At 52.1% G+C, this 13,466-nt stretch overlaps 1 protein-coding gene and 1 non-coding gene across 2 annotated transcripts in view; one reads left to right on the forward strand and one right to left on the reverse strand.

The window, feature by feature from the left end:
- Nucleotides 1-13,466, reverse strand: part of GRK5 (G protein-coupled receptor kinase 5) — a 232,155-nt gene that overhangs the window by 33,903 nt on the left and 184,786 nt on the right. The window lies entirely within an intron of this gene.
- Nucleotides 988-1,077, forward strand: TRNAC-GCA. Its single transcript is given in 2 exon segments — nt 988-1,024; nt 1,042-1,077. It is a non-coding gene; the product is annotated as a tRNA-Cys (tRNA).

A 13,466-nucleotide genomic window follows, 5' to 3' on the forward strand; every position in this document is an offset into this window, starting at 1 on the left:
TTCCCAACCCAGGGGTCGGATCCAGGCACCAGGGGTCCTTTGAAACGTGTGCTGATGTGGCTTGGGGGGCTAGGGGTGTCTGGGAACTGGTGGCCCCACTGTGAACACTGGGCCTCCTGATGGTCTAGGGCAGTTGCAGCCCACGGCTGGCCAACCCTGACGTGACTGGTCTGCAGACCTGCCAGAAGTCCACCGTGCTGGCCATCAGGACGAGCCCCAGGCACCCCTCAGGAGGGCATCTCCATGGCCAACTCCAGACGGCTTAAAATACAGTTCGCCCCTCAGAGACACAGCGTGCACACTTGGGCTTGCGGACCACCGAGCTCTCCCCTCCAGCCTGGTGAGAAAGGACTTGGTTCCTAGAGGAGCCTCAGGCTGCAGGGCCACCTGTCCTGCCCCCTGAGTCACATGTGGAGCAAGAGAACCCCCTCCCCCCCACCTCTTTGCCCAAGACGCTTCCCAGGCTCTTCTCCCTTGAGGCGGGGAACAGATGGGGCATTCGAGCTCAGGTGTGCCTTATCCACTCTCTGTGGGTAGAAGCCCCCCATCACAGAGGAAAATAACCTGTTCCACCCCTCCCCGTGGAATGTAAAATTGACCTTGAATTCAGAACCACTTGGGGGTGCAGTCGGACGGGGCCAGTGGCCGGCAGGCCCAGCGGGTCGGGCAGACTCCGCATACTCGCCCCTTTGTACCTCCAGCCCTACGACGGCCCAGACGCACTCCGGCCTGTTCTCGATGCCTAGGCCACAGGTCCTGGGCTTCCTGCTGTGTGTGTAACCAAAACACACTTTTGAGGTAACAAGAGGGGAGGGCTGTCCAAGGGTTTTTCTGAATACCACAGCACATTGAGAAGAGCCCTTTGCATCATTCCGAACATGAACGGTGCAGGCTGGTCAATGGTACAGGGGCCCGTGGGCTCTGCACCTTCACATCTCCCAGGCCCTCTCCTCCCTTTTGGCCCCACTTCCCTGTTCTCATATGCACCCTTCAATAGCTCAGCTAGTAGAGCGGAGGACTGCAGACTTGATAAATGTGGACATCCTTAGGTTGCCGGTTTGATTCCGGCTTGAAGGAAGTCGCCTTAGTTGCTTTGGGCTTCCCTGGGGGCTCAGACGGTAAAGCATCTGCCTGCAATACGGGAGACCCGGGTTTGATCCCTGGGTCAGGAAGATCCCCTGGAGAAGGAAATGGCAACCCACTCCAGTACTCTTGCCTGGAAAATTCCATGGATGGAGGAGCCTGGTGGGCTGCTGTCCATGGGGTCGCACAGAGTTGGACACGACTGAAGCAACTTGCATGCATGCATTGGAGAAGGAAATGGCAACCCACTCCAGTATTCTTGCCTGGAGAATCCCAGGGACAGAGGAGCCTGGTGGGCTGCCGTCTATGGGGTCGCACAGAGTTGGACAGGACAGAAGCGACTTAGCAGCAGCAGCAGCGGACTAACAGGGATTACCTGGGGGTGTTTCAGGGACCGAGGTTGGAAAGGAAGGGATGGTGGTTGGGGGGAAGGCATGGGTCTGGTCTGGGCAGGAAGCCTCTGTGGTTGCTTAACTCAGCCCTCGACCCAGGAAGCCTGTGTGGATCATCCGCCACGCCCAAGCCTCTGCCTCCCTCAGCAACCTCCAGTGACAGGGATGGAGCCCCTGGGGCAGACCGACAGCCCCCCAGCCCCCTACCCTCCACCCACCACCCCCCATCCACCACCCCCCATCCCCAACCCTACTCGGCCTCCACAGGTCATCCACAGCCGGTCCACCAGGTGGCGCAATTGAGCCCCTTGATGCTGCGCTGAGCTTGCAGACACCCCAGGGCTGACCAGCCCCCCGCCCCCCACCATCACTCTCCCTCCATCCTCCAACCCCCATCAGAGGACGGAGGCCAGCTGGCACACCTGAAATAATTACCGAGTGATTCATCTCAGACCAGAGGAGGGCGGCCTTTGCAGTAAGAATTTAGGGGAAAAGTGAGAGAGCCCCCTGGAGAGGGCTGGACCTTGAGGGAGACGTGGGGTTTACACGGGGGTTGGGGGGAGCCCAAAGGTCAGGAGGCTGGGCAAGCGGGGAGCTGTAGGGGTGCTGCTCACGGGGAGGAGGGCTCATCCAGATAGAGGTAAATAAGGGCGACGGCTGCTGGCGCGGTCATGTCTTGCCAGGCTGGTTCTCACTGACGGCTGAGTCATCAGGCCAAGGGTGGAACGTAAGTGCGGGGGAGGGTGTGCATGTGTGTGTGGTGGGGGGCTGCTACCCCTGCTCTCCCCGGGGCTGGCGCCGCTGCTGCCCTCTGCACCGAGGTGACCAGCGGGAGGAAGGGACCTCATTTCCTGCATCAGAGAGAAACTGCGATGTCTGAGGACCTTGTTGCCGAAGCATCCAAGTTCCTCATGTCAAGAGGTCAGAGTGGAGATGGCATCCATCGTATGTGGCCGGTGTCCCTGGGGGTGCCGAGGGATGGAGGCATGGCTGGGCCCCGAAACCACCCTTCAACGCCTCCTCCACAGCCGCCAAGAATCCCGAAGCAAGCACCTCTCCTGCCATCCTTGGAGTCTCCAGGAAACACATGCCTGACACTTGTTTAGAGATCTAGGAGACCAGAGGACACAGGAGGAGGGGGAGAACACAGAGAGCTCTCCTGGGAAGAGTCTCAGGGCCTCACTGATGTAACCCCATTTGTGGCACAGATGGAAAAACGGAGATAAGAGACCCCTCTGAGTTATGGCGCTGGCCAAGGGGAGCAGACCAACAGTGGAGGGAGGGCTCCACAGCGGGCAGAGTTTGGGCTGGTGGATCTGAACTGGATGGGCTCTAACCAGGTGTCCTGAGCCACTCGAGGGAAAGAACACAGCCTCTGCCTCGCTGTCCCCACTCAAAACCAGCTTGTCCCAACTTCACAGACAGGGACAGACACACACAGCAATCTCAGCCCTGGTATGTTTCAAGAATTCTCTTCTCTTGCCTGGACTAACTAGTAGGCCCTCACAAGCCTCTGCAATCACCTGCTTGAACATGGATACAACAGCCCTCAAGAGTTTTTCCACCTCACACAGCAGAGATGAGCCCCACTGCCAACAGACCAAGTTCAGAGCCTTCTTGATCCAGCCCCAACGGCCCTCCTCAACCTGCCTCTCCATCATGCCCTCTCCTCCCACTGCACACTCATTTCCTGGGTACACTCTGGCTTTCCAGCCACCAGGCCTTTGCTATCCTCACGAAGGAGCCCTTACCACCCATCATGGCTCATTGTCCAAACCCTATGCAGTCTTCAGGACCTTTTTCCAATGCAACCTCATCTAAAATGATTCTCTGAGCCTGCAGGGCCTTCCACACAATCCCACCTCCCACTGACAACATTCATCATCATTGTGATTTCTTGAGCACCTATTATATGTTAAGTCCTAGGAACTTTCCATGGGGTATCTTTTTTAATCTCTCAAAGTAGGTTTTATGCTTATTTAACCTGTATGAAGAGTACATCATGTGAAATGCTGGGCTGAATGAAGCACAAACTGGAATCAAGATTGCAAGGAGAAATATCAATAACCTCAGATATGCAGGTCAGGAAGCAACAGTTAGAACTGGACATGGAACACAGACCAGTTCCAAATAGGAAAAGGAGTACATCAAGGCTGTATATTGTCACCCTGCTCATTTAGCTTATATGCAGAGTACATCATGAGAAACGCTGGACTGGAAGAAGCACAGGCTGGAATCAAGATTGCTGGCAGAAATATCAATAACCTCAGATATGCAGATGACACCACCCTTATGGCAGAAAGTGAAGAGGAACTAAAAAGCCTCTTGATGAAAGTGAAAGAGGAGAGTGAAAAAGTTGGCTTAAAACTCAACATTCAGAAAACGAAGATCATGGCATCTGGTCCCATCACTTCATGGGAAATAGATGGGGAAACAGTAGAAACAGTGTCAGACTTTATCTTTTTGGGCTCCAAAATCACTGCAGATGGTGCCTGCAGCCATGAAATTAAAAGACGCTTACTCCTTGGAAGGAAAGTTATGACCAACCTAGATAGCATATTCAACAGCAGAGACATTACTTTGCCAACAAAGGTCTGTCTAGTCAAGGCTATGGTTTTTCCAGTGGTCATGTATGGATGTGAGAGTTGGACTGTGAAGACAGCTGAACGCCGAAAAATTGATGCTTTTGAACTGTGGTGTTGCATAAGACTCTTGGACTGCAAAGAGATCCAACCAGTCCATCCTAAAGGAGATCAGCCCTGGGTGTTCTTTGGAAGGAATGACGCTAAAGCAGAAACTGCAGTACTTTGGCCACCTCATGCGAAGAGTTGACTCATTGGAAAAGACTCTGATGCTGGGAGGGATTGGGGGCAGGAGGAGAAGGGGACGACAGAGGATGAGATGGCTGGATGGCATCACCGACTCGATGGATGTGAGTTTGAGTGAACTCCAGGAGTTGGTGATGGACAGGGAGGCCTGGCATGCTGCAATTCATGGGGTTGCAAAGAGTTGGACACGACTGAATGACTGAACTGAAGTGAAAATCACTGCAGATGATGACTGCAGCCATGAAATTAAAAGGTGCTTGCTCCTTAGAAGAAAAGTTATAACCAACCTAGACAGCATATTGAAAAGCAGAGACATTACTTTACCAACAAAGGTCCATGTAGTCAAAGCTACGGTTTTTCCAGTGGTCATGTATGGATGTGAGAGTTGGACTACAAAGAAAGCTGATTGCCAAAGAATTGATGCTTTTGAACTGTGGTGTTAGAGAAGACTCTTGAGAGTCCCTTGGACTGCAGGGAGATCCAACCAGTCCATCCTAAAGGAAATCAGCCCTGAATATTGCTTGGAAGGACTGATGTTGAAGCTGAAACTCCAATACTTTGGCCACCTTATGTGAAGAACTGACTTATTTGAAAAGACCCTGATGCTGGGAAATATTGAAGGTGGGAGGAGAAGTGGACGACAGACAATGAGATGGTTGGATGGTATCACCAACGCGATGAACATGAGTTTGAGTAGGCACCAGGAGTTGGTGATGGACAGGGAGTCCTGGCATGCCGCAGTCCATGGGGTTGCAAAGAGTCGGACATGACTGAATGGCTGAACAGCAACAACAAAAGTTTTATCATGTCCATCTGATAGATGCAGAAATAGGCCCCGAGGAGTTAAGTAACTTGCCCAAGATCACACAGCTAGCATGGGAGCAGAGACAAGATTCAAAACCAGGCAGTCTGGTCAGAGCCTTATCCCTGAGCACTACAGGTCCTCCAAGGATGCCATAGTCTTTCTCGAATAGTGAGTAGGGATGTAACTCGGCCTTGGAGAGCAAGCCTTCTTTGGAGGCTGGTGGGGCTGGATAATGAGGTGCAGAGGACGTTGTGTGTTTTGGCAAGCACTGTTTGTATTGCACTGTCGTGTACACACACACACACACACACTCAGGCTAATGGCCAGCATATGCTTCGCTTCCCCATATGAAAACATCCCTCCAAGGAGCTCCCTGCTCATTAGCAGCAGTTCCATCAGTGAGCAAAAGGTCAGCCCAGGAGACTGTCCGCTCTATCTCCAGACGCAAGCACTTAGGGCTTAATGATGTGTATATTTTCATATGTGGGCAGTTGACATTCCCCATGTAAACTGTTTGCAATTTCTCAATGTGGACAGACCTGATTTTCAGGAAAAGCTGAGCAAGAGAGGCAAGACACTCTGGAAGACAGGGGTCTCAGGGGGTCCGCTCCCTTCCAAACAGGTGGCTTCCTGCAGCAGGGGGGGTGTTGCCTGTCCCACCCATATCAGGTTGGAGGCAACTGTTTGTTGGGGGGCCAACTCACTTCTCCTCCAGGACAGGAACCAGGGAGGGGCACTCCCACAGTCATACCCTGGCCGCCCCTTGACCCTTGACGGAGAGATCTGCGTCAATGGTGGGAAGCTCTGCACACGGGGCTGCCCGGGCCCAGCCGTGGGCGGGGGCAGGGGTGGGAATCAGTCTCTGGCAAAGCCAGGGTTAGAAGCATCATGGGCGCCTGGGAGAGGGGCCGGCTGATAGCCACTGGCCCCTCCAGGTGACTTTTCCCACGAATTCATATTTTCCATCGTTCCCCAGAATAATGCCCTAGGTGGGGCTCGTGGATGCTGAGCCTTAGGGAGCTCTTCAAGGGGCAGAAATGTTGTTTATTCCTGTCTCATCTGAACTTGAGTAAAGCACTTGGCAAGCAGCTAGGACTCTACATGCCCGTAGACAGAACAGTTCATAAACAGAGGACCTGAGGTTCAAATCCAGGCCTGTGCAGCTCCAAAGCCTGCCATCTCTCCACTCTGCTCTGCTGGAATGAACTTACAATGTGCTCTGAACACAGTCAGTGCTCGATACATTTGTTCACCAAATGTGTATGCATATGTTCATTCAAAGCAGAAATGCCTTCATGAGGTCATCTGGTCTACCTCCTGCCTTTGGGCCAACTGGCCCAATCAGTTCTTTGGGATTTTCTTAGTTACAACCAGTTGGAGTGCTTGTTTGGGGTGGAAACTGTGGACTAGAAGCTTGAGGGTGGCTGGGGGAAATTGGAACTGCCTTGGGAGAAGCACCCTGGGGCCATGGGTTCCTGAGCCCATGAAGAGCCATGTCTCTCTGATGCTTTCATTTAACCGTATCCCCCCACGCTTCCAATAAATTCCTCCTTTGAGCAACTGGGAGTTAAGTATCTGCCACTTGCCACCAAGACTCCAGACAAATTCACCATCTGTAAAATCAGGAGCTGGGCCTGGTGGTGAGGAGGACCCTCCAAAGTCTCCCCCTCCCCTCCCTCTTCTCTCCCCCTACTCAAGTTGGCTGGTTCCAAGTTCCATAAAAACTAACTCAGCCCAGCCTGCCTGACACTAGGAACAGGAATTGGGTGAAGAAAGCAGACCGGGAAGGAGGTGGGCAAGGCAGGGCTCATTCCAACCCCCAAATCCCAGCTGGAAGTGAAACCTGCTTGTACAATCACAACTGGCAGACCACGGAGTGCGTTTGCCGATCGGCAGCCTTGGACAACGTTTCACTCCAGGGTTGATTTAAGGTCTGGCTGACAGGAAGAGAAAGCGCCATTCTTCCACCTTTTAATCAAAACCTTCAGTGCCGTGTGGAGAAGCCAGAGGCCGCGGAGCCTAGGTCCATCTGGAGTAGTTCGTCTTCCGCACCTGCCAGGCAGCAGGCACGAACCAACGAGCCCCAGATAAGAACAGAACCAAAGGGAAAGGCAGGGTTTGGTTATCTTGGTCGTTGGGAAAGTGAACCAGCCCAGCCAAGCGCTCTCAAGCAAAGGGGCTGTGAGACTATGGCTCCCGGGCCTGACTAGGCCAGACGACTGCATCCTGTGGCTCTCGGCCCAGACACGAGCTCCTCCCTGGGTGTCCACGTGGGCAACGAAGCTGCTGGACCATGTGGCCTGAGCACCATGCCAGATGCAGCCCCCGAGGGCAGAGACACATGCTGGATAGGCAGCTGGTGGCTGGAGGTCCTTGGGGTAGACACTGGAAAAATGACAAGTCTCACAGCTCCTCTCACACTCTAAGGAGAGGTGAGGCTTGCTGCTGACCGTCAGGGGGGTGTGGTCTCCATTCAGAAGTAATTCACCCCGAAGCAGAGGGAGCTGAAGCTCTGGGGCCCCTTACTTGCAGTCCGGGGAGCAACCGAGTGTTCTCCGTGGGAGAAGAAGCAAGTCTGCACAAGCACTTTTAGGAAATGGAGATCTCAGGTGACAAGCCCCGAATCTCCAAGGCTACAGGCGTCCACTGTGATTTCTTTTCTCATTCTCAGGAAATACTCACTTTGGTACCTAATGTTCTGTTCTTTCTTCTTAAAGAAGACTCTCCCCCAATGTTATTTAAGCTTCAGCTGCCACAAAACCTGGATCTTCCCTTGTCTCTGACAGATGGCACTCAGTCTTGAAGGAAACTTTCTCCAGAGGGGCACCCAGGCACCCACCTCCTGCCTGACGGCCACTCTGCACCTTTATCTTTCTGTGATAAACAGCCAAAGACCCAGAGTCTGAGAGGCTCACAGGGCTCTCTGGGGCTTCTCGTGGCTGGAGAAGGTGAGGAAGGCCATTGCTCTGACGCTGTGGTAGGAAGCAGCCCAGTGTCCTTTGTAAGGCCCATGGTTCCATTATGACGCAGACAGAATATGCGGCCACCCTGGCAATCTCCTTAAGTCTTTGGGCAATGATCTCTTATACCAATTCGGGGCTGACCCTGGGTTTAGCTGGTTAGTCTGCCAGGAAGATACTGGAGGGGACAGGAGCTGCCTTTGTGAGCAGACTTAAGAGGTTCTCGGTGCTGTGGCAGATACAAGTTGGGAAGCAAGGAGCCCGGTGTTTCTCCTGCAAGGGTCTGAGCTGACACCATCCATCAGCTACAACAGGTTCCCTGAGTGTCTGTTCTGTGCCCAGGTCATGAGCCGCACCCCAAAGACCTCATAAACTGACTCACGTGGCCAATGGTAGGAGTTCAAGGCTGGTGGGGAGTGAGGGTGGCCAAGTGTGGTGTGGGCTCTCAGCCCCTTGAAGGACGAGCTCAGAGAGGTGACCTCATGGCCAAAGTGAGGTCTTATCAAGGCTCAGAGGATGAAAGGAATGTGGCCGGACAATGAGAAGACCAGCACTCTAAAAGAATCCTAACCCTAACTCTAACACTTCCCAGGTAGAGCTAGTGGTAAAGAACATGCCTGATCCCTGGGTCAGGAAGATCCCCTGGAGAAGGGCATGGCAATCCACTCCAGTATTCTTGCCTGGCAGGCTACAGTCCATAGGGTCGCAGAGTTGGACACAACTGAAGTGACTTAGCACGCACACAACCCTAACCCTATGGCAAAACTGACACTTTTCTAGACAAATTTAAGATGGTAGAGAGCAGGCTCACAGAGACCGTCCACTGGTGGAGGGCTACTGGGTCAGGAAGTCCTCTGAACAAGTAGGCCCTGCATGGGGTCCCAGCCCTTTCGGAGGGTGCCCCGAAAGGGTGGCTGACCTGGCTACCCCAGGTCACAAAGGGTCACATTCTCTGTGTCAGCGAAGTGGTGAAACACAGCCCTCACCCTCCAAGGAGGGAAGAGCAGACTGGGATGTAAAGCATGTTGTCCCTTACATCCTTTGCTGTTTTTAAGTGGCTTCGCAGAAATCAGGATGAAGGATTTTTTTAGAGGTCAGGAAGTGAGAGCACTTTTAAACACTAGTAGAATTTAGCCAGAGGCCCTGAGAGCTGGGCAACTTTAATGAGAAAGAAAGGAAAACACACAAGTGGCCCTGACCCAGACCTTGACTTTTTTACGTCAAAAGCAAAAGCGGATAATTAACAAAACGAAATGTGCCTGGACGTTGGAGTGAGAGGCCAGCCGGGCTCTGTCAACTTGATAATCCCCGGTCAAGAACTGCGGGCCCAGAGCTCGTGTTGGGAGATGACTCGGTGTTTACACAGGCTGAGGGCTGGCGCTCAGGACCCAGAGAAGCAGGCTTTTTCCTGGCGAGGGGCTTGGATCCGGCCAACTCCGCTCCGGGTCAGGACGGTCACGAGCAGGTAATTCACAAGGCCCAGGTCCGATGGGGCCGGGGTGCAGAATGCTCACACCCTGGGGTGTCTCTCATTCCTTGTGCATGAGCGGCAAGGGCACAGCGAGCCAGTGTTCCATCTTCCAGGTCACCCTCCAGTCCACAGACTCCAGACTGGCTTCAGTGTGAAGCTGTGTTGCAAATACCTTGGCCCAGGAAAACATTTCTCCCGTGAAGATTTCATTCCAGGCGGCTCGGGAGTGAAGGAGGGCAGGCATCTTTCAAGATCCTGGGAAACTCGACTGAAACCCCCAAGATGTCATTTCTCTGCCCAAGACCCACGGTCAGAGACCAGTGTCTGCCCATCGAGGGCAGTGCTGAGGGCGGGGAGGTTGTCCTCAGGAAGCCTGAGGCTGGCTTCACTGTATCCAGCCACTCTCTAAAGAGGAATTCTGGGAAGGAAATAGCACACACACACACACACACAGGAATGGGGATCAGAGGCAGAGCCGGCTCCACCAGCGTCAAAGGAGACTCCCATTTTCTGCCCTGGAAGGTCACAAGAAAGGAAGAGGAACTTGGACAGGCATGCCCTGGCCTGCTGTGAGGAGCCCCGAGACATCAGGCTGAAGACAGAGAGGGTGTGTTTTCCAGGGAAGTTGGCGGGGAGAAATAAATTTGTCTATCTGAGGGATCCAACCAGTCCATTCTAAAGGAGATTAGTCCTGGGTGTTCATTGGAAGGACTGATGTTGAAGCTGAAACTCTAATACTTTGGCCACCTGATGTGAACAGCTGATTCATTTGAAAAGACCTTGATGCTGGGAAAGATTGGGGGCAGGAGGAGAAGGGGATGACAGAGGATGAGATGGTTGGATGGCATCACCAACTCAATGGACATGAATTTGGGTAGACTCCAGGAGTTGGTGATGGGAGGCCTGGCGTGCTGCAGTTCATAGGGTCTCAAAGAGTTGGACACGACTGAGCAACTGAACTGAACTGAGAGACAATTACACAGTTGTTGAAAATGCTTTGTAGACAGTCTGGGAAATGAGAAAATGCTAATGACACAGCATAAAGGTTGGGCGTCAAGAAGTGGATCACGCACAGGAGGGTCCAGCCTATCCACACAGCCCTCAGCCCACCTGCCACCCCCAGCCCGACTTGCTCCTTCATGAAGCAGCTCGGAAGATGCCTTTGGTCAAGGCCTCTGACAAGATGACGCAGTGGAAAGGAAAGCATCCAGGTTCTAGAATCAGACAGACTGGGGTAACATCTCATCATCACTCTTTCTCTGTTGTTCTTTTTTTTAATTTGTGGTCAAATAGACATAACGGAGAGACTGCCATTTTAACCATTTATAAATAGACAATTCAGCGGCATTAATTGCAGTCATAATGTTGACTATTACCACCATCTTTTCTCAAACTTTCTTATCATCCCAAACAGAAACTCTATACCCATTAAGCAATAACTCTCCATCCCTTCCCCTGAATCTCTGGTAAGCTTTAGTTTTCTTTGTCTCAATGAATTTGCCTATGCTGGACATTTCATGTAAGTAGAATCATACAAATGTGGCCTTTTTTGTTTGATTTCTTTCACTTGGGCTTCCCTTGTGGCTCAGCTGGTAAAGAATCTGCCTGCAATGCAGGAGACTTGGGCTCGATCTCTGGGTTGGGAAGATCCCCTGGAGAAGGGAAAGGCTATTCACTCTAGGCTATTCTGGCCTAGAGAATTCCATGGATCATACAGTCCATGGGGTCTCAAAGAGTTGGACACGACTGAGCAACTTTCACTTCTTCATTTCACTTAGCCTAATGTTTTCAAGATTTATTCATGCTCTAGCAGGACTTCATGCCTATTTATGGCTGAATAATATTCCATTGTATGACAGACCTCATTTTGCTCATCCATTCATCCACCGATGGACACGGCTTATTTTCACATTTCAACAATTGTGAATAATGCTGGTATGGATACTTGCATACAGGTATCTGTATCGGTCCCTGTTTTTAATTCTCCCAGTTTTTACTCTTAATGAAGCCCTTTTTCCAAGGTAAAACAGGGACAATTGTGTCTACTACACAGGACTGTCATGAAGACAGCATGAGATAAAGGTTTAAAACACACAGCATACAGTAAGTGCTCAAACAATGTTACTTAGGGCTTCTCTGGTGGTCCAGCGGTTAAGACATTGCCTACCAATGTAGAAGGTGGGGGTTCGATCCCTGGCTGGACATGCCCCACGGTCAAAAAACCAAAGCATAAAACAGAAGTAATATTGTAACAAATTCAGTGAAGACTTTAAAAATAGTCTACATTAAAAAAAAAATCTGGAAAAAATGGTTTTCAAAAAAATAAAATAATGTTACTTTGCCCCGCCTCCCTCATTTATATCCACCCTTAGTAAAGGAGTGTGAGAGGGTTAGATTCAGTGATACCCTCAAGGGCTGTGCTGTGCTAAATCGCTTCAGTCGTGTGACCCTAAGGACTGTAGCCGACCAGGTTCCTCTGTCCATGGGATACTCCAGGCAAGTATACTGGAGTGGGTTGCTGTGCCCTCCTCTAGGAGATCTTCCTGAACCAGGGATCGAACCCACAACTCTTTCATCTCCTGCACTGGTGGGCAGGCTGTTTACCACCAGCGCTACCTGGGAAGCTACCTATGCTTAAACGGTGGCCTTCTCAGTTTTGCACAGCATTTAGACAAGTACTGAGCCAAAGAATGAGAGTCTCACGGGAATTCAGGCTCCGCTGCAGGCCAGCTGGGGTGGGAGGTGGGAAACGAGGCCAGGAAGCTTTCTATTCGTGTCTCTGTGCCACCCTTCTAGCACGGGCGAGTGGGAAGCCCGGTGAGGGATGTTCCAGTCTCCTCTCCCAGCTGTATGACCCTCAGGGACCCGGCTCCTCTTGGGCCTCAGTTCCCTCATCTAGGGCATGAGGAGTCTGGCTTAGCCCAGCAGTTTTCAAAATCTGGGTTCCAGACAGTCCTAAGTGTTCTTCTAAAAGCCAGGGCCTAGGATAGAGAAGAGAGCCAAAGGCCTGCTCAACCACAGCTGATCCACGCATCTTAGCCTTAGGAAATCTACAGCTGAAACTGTGGCCAGGCCCTGGACTGGGGGGCCTCTGAGATCCCCGGGAGCTGCAGCATGCTCTAGGCGGTGTCGTCTCCTTCCCTTTGGGGTGAACCGACAGAATGGTCCCTGAGAGTGGGCTATAAGGGTCATCTCCCAGCACACCAGGACTCCTGCAGGCCCAGACAGTTATTCTGAGCATGGCTCAGCAGCAGGGACCCTCCGTAGGGAGCACTATAGTGCTGGGGGCTGCAGAAACTTGAAATGACCCAGGAACCCTGCTGCTCTTCAAAACAGCGCCCTAGCTCCCTGCTCACTAATAGTTCTTCAATCAAGAGGAAGTGTGAGTGGAGCCCAAGGCAGGGAGCCAGGTTGGATTCTTAGGAGAGCAGGATAGGGAAGGGTCAAGAGCACAGACTCTGAAGTCTTGGCTTCCTTCATGCCAGCTGTGTGACCTTGAGCAAGTTACTTAATCTCTCTGTGTCTTCATCTCCTCATCTTTAAAATGGAGGATTAAGTGCGTTATTTAAAGCTCTAAGAACAGTGTTTGGCTCACAGTAAGAGCCGTTCCCAGGAAGTTCCTTTCTCAAGTTTTCTTCTCAATCTTCTTCCACCCTTGAGGCTTTCTGCAGTGCTGAGGTAGGAAGTGGGAAAACCCAGGGTGAAGCTGGCCACCTAGTCAGGCCCTGCCCAGGAGGGGTTCAAGCAGAGGTGAATCCTGAGCTGACCAGATTTCACTGACAACAGGATGGAGATGCTGGGTGCTTGAGAGGCAGACAAGAGTCAAGTGATCTTAGCAGAGACGAAAAGCTGGCTCCAAGGCCCTGGCTCGGAGCTCAAACCCCATGGAAGACATGGCAGGCACTAGGAAGGGAGGCTTTAGCCAAA

The sequence above is a fragment of the Bos indicus x Bos taurus genome, chromosome 26 (assembly GCF_003369695.1).
Source record: "Bos indicus x Bos taurus breed Angus x Brahman F1 hybrid chromosome 26, Bos_hybrid_MaternalHap_v2.0, whole genome shotgun sequence".
Taxonomy (NCBI): Eukaryota; Metazoa; Chordata; class Mammalia; order Artiodactyla; family Bovidae; genus Bos; species Bos indicus x Bos taurus.